Raw genomic sequence first — 11,792 nt, 5'->3', positions numbered from 1 at the left:
AACCATCGAAAGGAAAATTACGAGAAAAAAGGAAGAATAACCGATCGTGCAGCTGAATACCGTATAGCTAAATATACAGTAGCCATAATACTGAATAAGACAGAGCTCATTAAAAGAGCTGGTGTGGCTATTGGTATGAAAAGGCAATTTAAGCAACCTGCAGAAGTGGAAGAAATGGAAAAATTGTTGATTGGATAAACCAAAGGCAGATGGCTGGTGATTCTTTGTCAGAGGGCATAATTTGTGCGAAGGCTAGGCTGCTGCATCATGATCTTTTTTCTGATACTACATCTGACTCCAATGATGATTTTCAAGCAAGTAAAAGGTGGTTTGTGAATTTCAAGAACAGAACTGGAATTCATTCTGTTGTGACGCACGGCGAGGCCGCAAGTGCTGACAGAGTTGCAGCTGAGTAATTTGTCCCTGAATTTAAGAAATTTGTGGATAAGGAGTGCTTAAGCCCACAACAGATCTTTAATTGTGATGAATCGGCATGTTTTTGAAAAAAAAAAAAAAAACTACCAAACATGATCTAGCTATATAACAAAGGAAGAGAAGTGTTTGCCAGCACACAAGCCCATGAAAGACAGGCTAACCCTGCTTCTGTGCGTCAGTGCTAGCGGCGACTGCAAAATCAATCCGCTGCTTTTTTCTAAACTTGGTTTGGCAATGGCTGGAACGAATTACCTGATTTATAGGTATCAATAGTCGAACTTTTTAATACTCGAACAGCCATTTGGAACGAATAAGTTCAAGTACAGGGGATCCTCGCAATTCGACGGGGTTAGGGCAGTTTTTCATCGGTCGAATCACCGTTTATTCGAATCGTGAAGCAATTTTTTCCATAAGATACTTAAGAATTTGGGGTATAGGGACCAACTTCCAGCCTAGACCCCCCAAATCATCACTATAATCTCTAAAAAACAAAATTAGACTAATTCAGTACTATTAAAGCCTTCATTTATATCTAACTTTTTTTTTTATTAAACACATTAGGGTGCTGTACAGTACATTTTTGAAAATAAAAACACTTGCAGCGGTCTCGCGGTACTTGTCCCTCTTCTTCTATATTGATGATACTGTTGATCTAGGGACACCCATTTGCGCTGCAACCACACTGTGAGCTATACCTGCCTCACACTTTCTTATAAGCTCAAGTTTATCTTTGAAAGGCAGGAAATTGTGCTTCTTAGGGCTAGGACTGGAGGTAGCTTTGTGCGGAATGGTCTAAGCGGCGTGGAGGCAAGAGGCGGAACGGCGGAGCGTGGCCTACATGGACAACGCCTGGGGCGAGAGACGCAGAGGAAGCGACACACAGGCAGTGTTGTCAAATTTTCCTAATGAAAAGTAGCAGATTTCACCACAATGTAGCCCAAAAAAAAAAAAAAAAAAAAAAAAAAAAAAACATATTACTTTAACTACTATATTTTGTACTTACCACTATCTACTCACATTTCTTTCCATGGGGAGTGGAGTCCTCTTTCACGATGTACCATTTTTCCATAAGTTTTCTGTTTTTTTTTTTTTTTTTATTTCCATTCTTATCTAAATTTAACCAAAATATTTTTCTTCTTAACAGAACTTAATTATTCTTATTGCCTTAAAGATTTTTCCTTTCACTTCCTCAGCATCACTTTTTTTAAAGATTTGCATTATCTAGTAAGTCATTTTCTTGACGTACGGTGAGGCGAGAGAAGCATGTCATCAATTGCCTACTCACCACAAAAAAAGAAAAAGCACCATAACTACACTGTCCTCAATGTCATGGTTAATATTACTACTATTATTATTATTCTTACTTTTATTTATGTTATTAACATCATCATTATTATTGTTAACATTTAGAAAAAAATTGCAAATGTAGCCCAATAATGTCATCAAGCAGCTCAAACATATCATGAATTAAGTAGCCCAAAAAATCACAGGTAGCAGATTATGAATTCAAATAGTGCATACCCTTCAAAAGTAGCCCCAATCTGTGCAGCACAGGGTAGAGTTGGTTAACACTTCCGCCTGGCGGGCCGGGTACGAATTTGTGGTGGCAGCGGATTTCACCAGGTGGGTGGCGTGCGAGATATGAATTTCGAATTGGCGAGTCAGTCGGTCGAACCTTGAGAATTGGGTATTAATTAACTGAGTTCAAATGGGCGATAATTCAAACTGCGAACGGTCGAATCACGAGGATCCCCTGTATTGAGCCTCCACTGTGTGTATATATATATATATATATATATATATATATATATATATATATATATATATATATATATATAATATTTGTATGAAATGTATACATCAGCAGGTTTTAACATACTTATTCTAAAATATAGTTACTTTTCCCTTTTAAAAATCAATTACACTGTAACGTCATAAACTGTAGCAAATATAATAAGTAACATATGTAATGTAAGCAGTCATGAGGCACTAACATGGAAGATCAATCCTGCTCATGACAAGAGGAAGGAATAGCACCACACTGCAAACAGTACAAGAGACCATGAACCATGGCAATATGTGAAGAAGCTACCCGTAGTGTGATGCTCACTTCTCAAATGACATGAGGAGCCATACATCTTCTAGTCTTTATTATGATTTTAATGGCAAAGATATAACAATGAAATTGTTATCATTCCCTGGTATTTCTCCCAAGTTGTCAAGAAACAGTTGGCAATTGCTGTCATGACTGGTGGAACAAAGTAATCAAAATACTGTTTTATAATATTAGTACCCAAGTATAACTGTAATTCAAACATCTGAATCAGATTCATCTTCATTGAAACCTTTCCCTGCTTGTCTCATATAGCTTTATAATAATAAGTAATGACATGGAAAGTTAAAGCTATTGACAGTTCACTCAGGCCTTTATCATGTAAGAAAAATTTAACAGGTAACATGATGGACTGACTTTCATTATGAGTGTCTGCACAGTGTCTGTTCCATACATCAATAATTACTTCTATAGATAGGAAACTATACTTTTTGACATCACTTACAAGCACTCTTCTTTAATCTTTTTCCATGACCTGTAGCATCTCATGTATTTCAAACCATTAAATCACTTCATTCCATCCCTTTCACTTTCCCATAAGCTTTATAAACTGCAATCAAGTTTGCTCTTTCTCTCATTTTTTATCCAACGTTTATACTATTTGTGTTGTTTGTCTGTGTATGTAATGTTACAAGATGTGTTAGGAGGTAGAAAATATTTGGCACAATAAATGTCACTCATGGGCTATACTTATTTGATTACTATCTTCACATGTGTAATTAAAAAAAAAAAAAAAAAATGCTGTATCTATTTAGGTCACTGCAAAGCACATACCATTATTTAGGGTATAACAAAACAATTTGAATGAATCAGCTTCAAGTAGATACTAATAACTATAATTTCTTTAGAATCACATTTATTGTCTGTGTCAAATATGCAATTTTTTCAAAATACTTGTGTGTTTAGATAGACTTTAAACCAGTGGTTCTTAACCTTTTTACTACCACACCCCGACTAAGAATCTGTCCTTCCCTCCACACCCCCTCTTGCATCTATGAATACAATTCACTCCCAGATTTGAAAGAACAAAGGTGATAGATACTATGGCATTTTCATAAACTCATTACTTCACCACGCTCTCGTTAAGAGAATGACAAATATAATTAGAGAAATTCCTACTTTTTCCCAAGGGCTCACACTCCCCTTGGAAATTATTGATGCTTCCAAGGTTAAGAACCACTACTTTAAACAGACTAACAATGAGTAACAACTTTACATGGACAAGAAAACTAATAAACAATCATAACAAACCTTTAAAAATAAGATTACTGAAGTCTAGGATTTCTATACAAATTATAACCATTGTTTACAAAAGATACTGACAAAACAGACATCAACCTGTGTCATGCTGATGTAAAACCTTTCCAAAATAATATTGGCTGTTTAGTATTATGAGGTAAATGTTGCTCAAGAATGTAATCACTAAAGAAAATATCCATCAAATTCATGAAATATAAGTTTATCACCCTTAGCTCCATGATTCCTACAATGAAAGTTTTCCTGTCTCTACGTAAAAGGACCTACCATGTACCTGCCTATCTATACCTGACTCCTTTTCCTAAAGACTCCCCATCTGCAAGGGGACTGGCAAAACTTAGTGAGCCTTTTTTTTTTTTTTTTTATGTTGCCCGTAGCCAGCTTTCACCTCTTATACATATAAAAAATACTCAGACATCTGTGGGCCAAAAAAATCCAGAAAACTCCAAGATTAAATGGCTAGGCATTCATGTGGTCACATTAGCAACAACTGATGTTTAATGGTTGGTTGTGATGAGACACCTCATAATATCCAATAGTTTTCACACCAACTGTCACCTAACAGCATAGATATCCTCATCAAGGCATATGATGAACATGATGTTATGAATCTGTCTATTATTTACAGCAAGTCTCAGAAGTATCCAGACAATTTAAGGTTTTATGTCAAGTAGAAAGAGTAGGGAAACACTAATACATATCCTTAAGAGTGCCACCAAGGTGGCAGTTCTGAGCGCTCTACTTAACTACTTTACAGTTGGGTTAAACTTAGTATTGATCTCCATTTATCTAAACTAAAGAAACCCAGCTATGTCTAAGAAGCTAACTGATGCTACATCTATGAATTCCAATCACCACTCAGAGAACAAGGAAAATGGACAAGAGTAAACAGGTCCTCAATCCAGCACAACTCTTAGGTAAAATATAGAAGTTATTGAAGTGATACAAAAGATAGCAAATGGTATGACAAAACAGACCAACCCTCATGTCTAGAAGAAATCAGCTCCCATATAAGACCTACTATTGATTTAAAGAACATGCATATCTTTGGCGTGGAACAGGGTGGTAAGTCTCATGCAGTTTCTTGCATCTATGCTCAAGAGAGCTTACGTGTGAATAGCAGTTTCATGCTTTGTACAAAAATACAAGTTGGGTATATGAAGAACTCTACTTTTCTCATTTTCACAAGTAGAAAATTGGGACTAGTCTTATTTTCATCTGATATCATTTGAACAAAATGTTTGAAAGATTCATGATAACCTTTTCATTACAGAAATATGAAGGAATGGTGGTGACAAAAGGCTTCCATCCTTCAAACTTGTACAAATATTGGACAAAAAAAGTTATACCACATAAAGACTCCAGTAATTATAACAAACATCACACTAACACTTATAAATATTGAATGCTATATAGGAATGTCAATGGTTTGCAAATATTTGTTAAATCTATAACTTTTAAAGAAATAAAATGCAAATGAGACCTATTTGCAATGTTTCCAAAACATACAAAAACATATGACCAAGAATGATTATGAAACAGGAAATTTGAATAATAGGGAACTATGCATCTTCTTTAGTTTCTCTGGAGGGCAGCTCACTTACTTCTCTGGGAGAATGCCACTTGAGATAACTGATTAACTGACTAAAGATAACAATGAAAAAGGCAAATAAATGTGCTGCATCTTAAGTGAAAATAAATAAATAAATAAATAAATAAACAAATATATATATATATATATATATATATATATATATATATATATATATATATATATATATATATAAATATATATGCACACACACACACACACACACACACACATTATTAGGTTATCTTCCCCACAAAAGAGGTAAAGAACTCAAATAAGACTTGTCATTACATAAATTAAAAAACAGAGAAGATATTCCTAGTACCCTTGCATAACTAAAAGTGTTTTTCACACTATATGAAGGTAAATATCAGTATTACATAAACAGTACTAAAAATAAATATTGCACTAGTAGTAGTAGTAGTAGTAGTAGTAGTAGTAGCAATAATAATGATAATGATAATAATAATGAGAATGATAACAATAATAATAATAATAATAATAATAATAATAATAATAATATCAATAACAACAAAATAATAAGATGTGAGTATTGTTGCAGAAGAAAGATCCAATCCCATTAAGAATAAAAAAAAAAGCCACAAATCACTCCAAAAATTTGCAAATATGTACAATGGAGACTCAACACTGAAACTAATTAATTCCAAATGGCTGTTCAAGTACCAAAAAGTTTGACTATCAATACCTATAAATATCAGATAATTCGTTCTAATCTTAGCAAAACTAAAGTTCATAAAAATTTTGATGTAATTTTTTAAAGTTTAATTTATACACACACACACCATAAGTGAAGGCTGGTGATGGATAATGTAGAAGAGGAGGGGAGGTGGAGGGAGGTTGTTGGAGGACGAGTCACCATCTATGAAAATGTCTGGTAACTTTTCTCCAGGTGTGATTCCTGTGAACCCACTAGTGGAGGGCTGTGGCTCACAAACACTTGCACTTTTACTAGATTCCTTATTTTCATCACTAATAATCCTCTTTGGTGCTATTATAAGTTTCTAAATGAAAAACTACCACCAGAATACAGAAGAAAGTTGTTTGTCTCTTGACTGTGGCAGGACTTGGGATGTGCATCGGTAACTCTTGATTTACACGTGTTTAATTCACGCGTTTTTGTTAATATGCGACCGAAAAAAAAAAATTATACAGTGGAGACTCAAAACTCTAACTTAATTAGTTCCAAATGGCTGTTCGAGTATTAAAAAGTTTGACTATTGATACCTATAAATCAGGTAATTCGTTCCAGCCATTGCCAAAACCAAGTTTAGAAAAAAGCAGCGATTTAATTTTGCAGTCGCCGATAGCACTGACACACAGAAGCAGGGTTAGCCTGTCTTTCATGGGCTTGTGTGCTGGCAAACACTTCTCTTCCTTTGTTATATAGCTAGATCATGTTTGGTATTTTTTTTTCCCAAAACAGTCCGTTTCATCACAATCAAAGATCTGTTGTGGGCTTTAGCACTCCTTATCCACAAATTTCTTAAATTCAGGCACAAATTATTCAGCGGCAACTCTGTCGTGCTGACAGAGTTGCCGCTGAATAATTTGTGCCTGAATTTAAGAAATTTGTGGATAAGGAGTGCTAAAGCCCACAACAGATCTTTGATTGTGATGAAACGGACTGTTTTGGGAAAAAAAAAAAATACCAAACATGATCTAGCTATATAACAAACAGAATGAATTCCAATTCTGTTCTTAAAATTCACAAACCACCTTGTACTTGCTTTAAAATCATCATTGGAGTCAGATGTAGTATCAGAAATAAGATCACGATGCAGCAGCCTAGCCTTCGCACAAATTATGCCCTCTGACAAAGAATCACCAGCCATCTGCCTTTGGTTTATCCAATCAACAATTTTTCCATTTCTTCCACTTCCGCAGGTCGCTTAAATTGCCTTTCCATACCAATATCCACATCGGCTCTTTTAATGAGCTCTGTCTTATCTAGTATTGTGGCTACTGTAGATTTAGCTATACAGTACAGGCAACCCCCGTTTAATGAAGGTTCACACAACGAAATTTCACTACAACAAAGGTTTAATTTTACTACCATCTGCTCGTTTAACAAACACCAAACTCGCTTTAACGAAGTTTTATCCAGGAAATGTTTTCCAAGTTTGAAAGCCCTGCCGTATCACGCAAGCCAACAAGGTTTTGAATACACCAGAAGCTGCAAATACTAAGGCCTGCCTCAGGAGAAATCCTGGGACACATGTAGAATCAAGATCAAGATGAAGATCAAGATCAAACCTCTCGTGGACAGCACATGCACCACTCACTCCCATAACAGCGTCAGCAGCAGCTGTTCTTCACTTGCTCAACTTACCACCAAAAGCCCTGCAATGTGGTCTAGCGTTCCTAAGAAGACCAGGAAGTCTCTTACTCTCAAAGTGAAGCTGGATATTATTCACAGACACGAGAGGCGAGAAAACTATAGCATTGCTGGCCCCCATCTTGACTCCATATACTGTCTCTACTATTTTCAAGTCAGCAGACTCTATTAAGAAGGCTGGTGAGACTGTATCTTCCTTGCAAGCTAAAAGAACCACCTGAACTCATGACTCTACAATGGATAATGGATAATGGAAATGTGGTACATAAGTTTTGTATGCAGTACCATGATGCACCCTTTGTTTACATTCCACAGGTTGCCGGTTAGTGTCTTTCCCGTTTCACTCTCCCTCCCTTCATAAATTTAAGATCATCAACATTATAAAATTACATACATACATACATTAGTGTACATTATAATGACTTAAATTAAATTTAACTGCCTAAATGTTAAGCTTCATAATTTTTACTTTCATTAAACCTTTCACTGTATTATGATTAACTCTTGCTTTGCTTACTTTCAATGGAAGTTCAAGTCAGGGGTTAAACTTGTTATAATCGGTTTGCTTAACGAAGTTTTGCTTAACGAAGTGTTTTTTAGGAACATAACCCCTTCGTTAAGCGGGGTTTGCCTGTACTCAGCTGCACGATCGGTTATTCTTCCTTTTTTCTCGTATTTATCAATAATCTCCTTTTTCCTTTTGGTGGTTGTCACTACACTCTTTCTTGTAGGCTTATTCTCACCACTAACAAGCCTCTTCAGTGCCATTGTAAGCTTCTAAAAAAAATAATAAATAAAAAAAAAATAAATAAATAAAAAAAACTCCAGAGAGAAAGCTCAGGACAATGTTATTCTTACGACAGTGAAGGATCAACTGGCTGCGGTGGACCAGTGGGGTGTGTGGGGTGGCAGGAAGGATGAAAGCACAGGACAATGTTATTCTTATGACAGTGAAGGATCAACTGGCTGCGGTGGACCAGTGGGATGCATGGGGCAGCGGGAAGGATGAAAGCACAGGACAATGTTATTCTTATGACAGCGAAGGATCAACTGGCTGCGGTGGACCGGTGGGGCGCGTGTGGCAGCAGGAAGGATGAAAGCACAGAACAATGTTATTCTTACGACAGCGAAGGATCAACTGGCTGCAGTGAACCAGTGAAGCGCATGGGGTGGCAGGAAGGATGAAAGTGCAGGACAATGTTATTCTTATGACAGCGAAGGATCAACTGGCTGCAGTGAACCGGTGGGATGGCAGGAAGGATGAGGCCTTTTTTGTTTATAGCCATGTGGACGGACCTTCGACTAATAGGTATTTTTCGAGTATCAAGTCACACTTTTGCATTCGACTATTGAAAAGTTTGACTATTTAGACATTCGAGTATTGAGTCTCCACTGTAATTCATTAAATTTGCGCGATCGGTTTGCTTATACACGATCTGGACCACATCCCACATCCACCCTATTATCTATTGTTTCTTATGAGAATTACAAATTTATTTTATGTGAATTTTGAAATACGTGATGCCTCTTGGAACGCATCTATCGTGTAAATCGAGTTACCTGTAATTTTATTTGGTATTACTGGTAATGCCAGTATCAGAACAGGACAATGGCAGTGGCAGGGAGGGAGAGGTCAGAGCTTTGTTTACAACCATGTGTGCGGCCGTTCGATTATCAGATATTTTCACCACTAATAAGCCTTTGGTGTCAGTGTAAGTTTATAAATGAAAAACTAGACAGGCAGAACACAGGAGATTATTCTGATGACTGCATCAGTACAACTGAAGGAGGTACAGAGAGAGGTCAGGGACCCTTTGTTTACAGCCATGTGTGTGGACATTTGACTATCAGGCATTTTTTCAAGTATTAAATCAAACTTTTGCATTCAAGTATTGAAAAGTTCGACTATTAAAACGTTCAAGTACTGAGTCTCCACTCTATTTATATCCCTATATGTATCTCAGTTTTAACCATACAGTTTTTATTAAATATACCAAATTAATCTTTAGGATACCAGATTCCTATAAACTCAAGAAAATTCAATCAATACAACCTATTATTACTTATTAGAGTTCAAAGTACATTAAGCATGTGAAGAGATAAAGTATTACTGTTTCCTGTTTTGAGAAAGGAATAAATGATTGAGAATACAGTTTAATTTTTGCATTAAAGAGGTGAATAGAATAGGGGTGACAGAAAAAAAGAAAGCCTTGTGCAGTGAGATTACAGCAGGAGGCGAGGCATGCAGATAGAAAGGCCAGAACAGTTAGTGTGAAAGTATTGATAGAAATAGCAAGATACAATATATTAAGATTGAAGACAGTTATAACACTAATCATTAATGGCCATAAACACAACACAAAATAGTAGTCATTGGGCTAGTGTAATGTGACAAGGGTTGAAGCAAGACAACTATGAGTGTGTATGTGGGAAAATGCTCCAAGTCCATTGGCTAGATCAGTGCTGTCTATGTCAGAGTAATGTGGTGGCACCATTGGCCAGCCACTCATGACATCACATGAAGTTATGCCACATCAGGACCAACCACCATGCTCAATCGGTAGCTGTGGTGATTCAACTGAAGGTGCTTGGAGTATTTTACTATGGAGTAAAAGACTCCTATGTTCCTAGGTTAAGTATGGAAAATAATACTTTATATGTAATGCATTTTTTTACCCTTTTGGCTGAGTAAGATATTACCCCAAGCAACCCTACATGGTAGGAGATGGTTTAAGGTATTGTTTGCACTAAAGACAGGATTTTCACTTGTGATGGTGCTTGGAGTGTTCTCCCATATCACTACTAATGTACATGCAAGGTTTATGTTTCCATTCATAGAGTTCATGCAAGACATCACTTCTTGTCCCATTGTGAAAATAAAATACAGAGGAAAGGATTCTTTGTTCCTTTCATTCAACTTTTATATTTGTACAAAATGCAAAGCCAATTTTCTCCCAGCCTGTCAAGGAGTGTGCTATCAGGCCTACATGTCAAACTAACATGGCATGTGTGAATGCCTCCCTCATCCAGAAGGATACTCATGTGTCTATTATATATAATAGGATATCCAACATCATGATGATGATAATAATTTATATTTCACTTTATAAACAATGCTTTATTTGTTTCTAAGGGTATAGCAAAGACTACTTTTTGGTCACTTGTGCATTGTAAACACATCCACACTCGAAAAAAGGATAGGATTGCTAATCTACCACTCTTGTCATGGCCCTAGCTCAGGATTCAGATTTATGGTATAATGATAATGATCAAGCAAGCTAATATCCCAACAAAAGGGATAACTAAGGCAAAAAACATAGGAATGTAATGATTTCATAAACCAATACACTGTATTTCATATTACTTTATAGTGCAGTCAGCCCAAGCTGTTAAATATATTGCCAGCATTGAGATATGAGGTACAGAATATGAATCTCTGTATTCCTTGTGTCACATGAGGTGAATGGAAGAGACAGTCTGAAGAGACTGGGATCCCTCTCTTGGGTCTTCCTCCTCTGTGTAATATCTCTACAATGAGACATATTAGCATTACAACATGATGAACATGCATATACACACATGCAGATACATTAATGCCCACACATGTGCATGCACACACACACACACACACATGCACACACACACACACACACACACACACACACACACACACACACACACACACACACACACACACACACACAATAAATGATAAAATATTAGTGCCTTTAATATCAAAACAATCCTTAAGGGCAATATTTGATTAAAACAATAGTATATTACAAGGTGATCAGATTAAAGTAAGTCACACAGTACTATTTCTAGATGGACGTAAATTGAAAAGATTTATGAGATAATAAAGACGATGTAAATTTTGTACTATACAGCTTATGAGATTTCCAGTCTTCATACAAAACTAAACTAGACCTGTATTACTATGACCATTATTTTGATTCAATTAGAATACATTACATATCTTTATATCATCATTGAAGTTCCTCAAGAGTAGTACTGTAACAAATATGACTTCTATATGCTAA

The 11,792-nt window shown here is 36.1% G+C and overlaps 1 long non-coding RNA gene across 2 annotated transcripts in view; it reads right to left on the bottom strand.

Annotated features, from left to right (window-relative positions):
* Nucleotides 1–1,789: 1,789 nt before the first annotated feature.
* Nucleotides 1,790–11,792, bottom strand: part of LOC123511213 — a 15,922-nt gene continuing 5,919 nt past the window's right edge. Inside the window, exon 3 of one of the 2 annotated variants that reach the window (XR_006676709.1) lies at nucleotides 1,790–5,449. This is a non-coding gene — a long non-coding RNA (uncharacterized LOC123511213). Of the gene's footprint in view, nucleotides 5,450–10,831 lie in introns of those variants that run through there. The other variant, XR_006676708.1, reaches the window with a different exon arrangement.

Source organism: Portunus trituberculatus, chromosome 31 (genome assembly GCF_017591435.1).
Source record: "Portunus trituberculatus isolate SZX2019 chromosome 31, ASM1759143v1, whole genome shotgun sequence".
NCBI classification, from domain to species: domain Eukaryota; kingdom Metazoa; phylum Arthropoda; class Malacostraca; order Decapoda; family Portunidae; genus Portunus; species Portunus trituberculatus.
The sequence above is the reverse complement of the archived record's forward strand: the minus strand, read 5'-3'. Positions and strand labels throughout refer to the sequence as shown.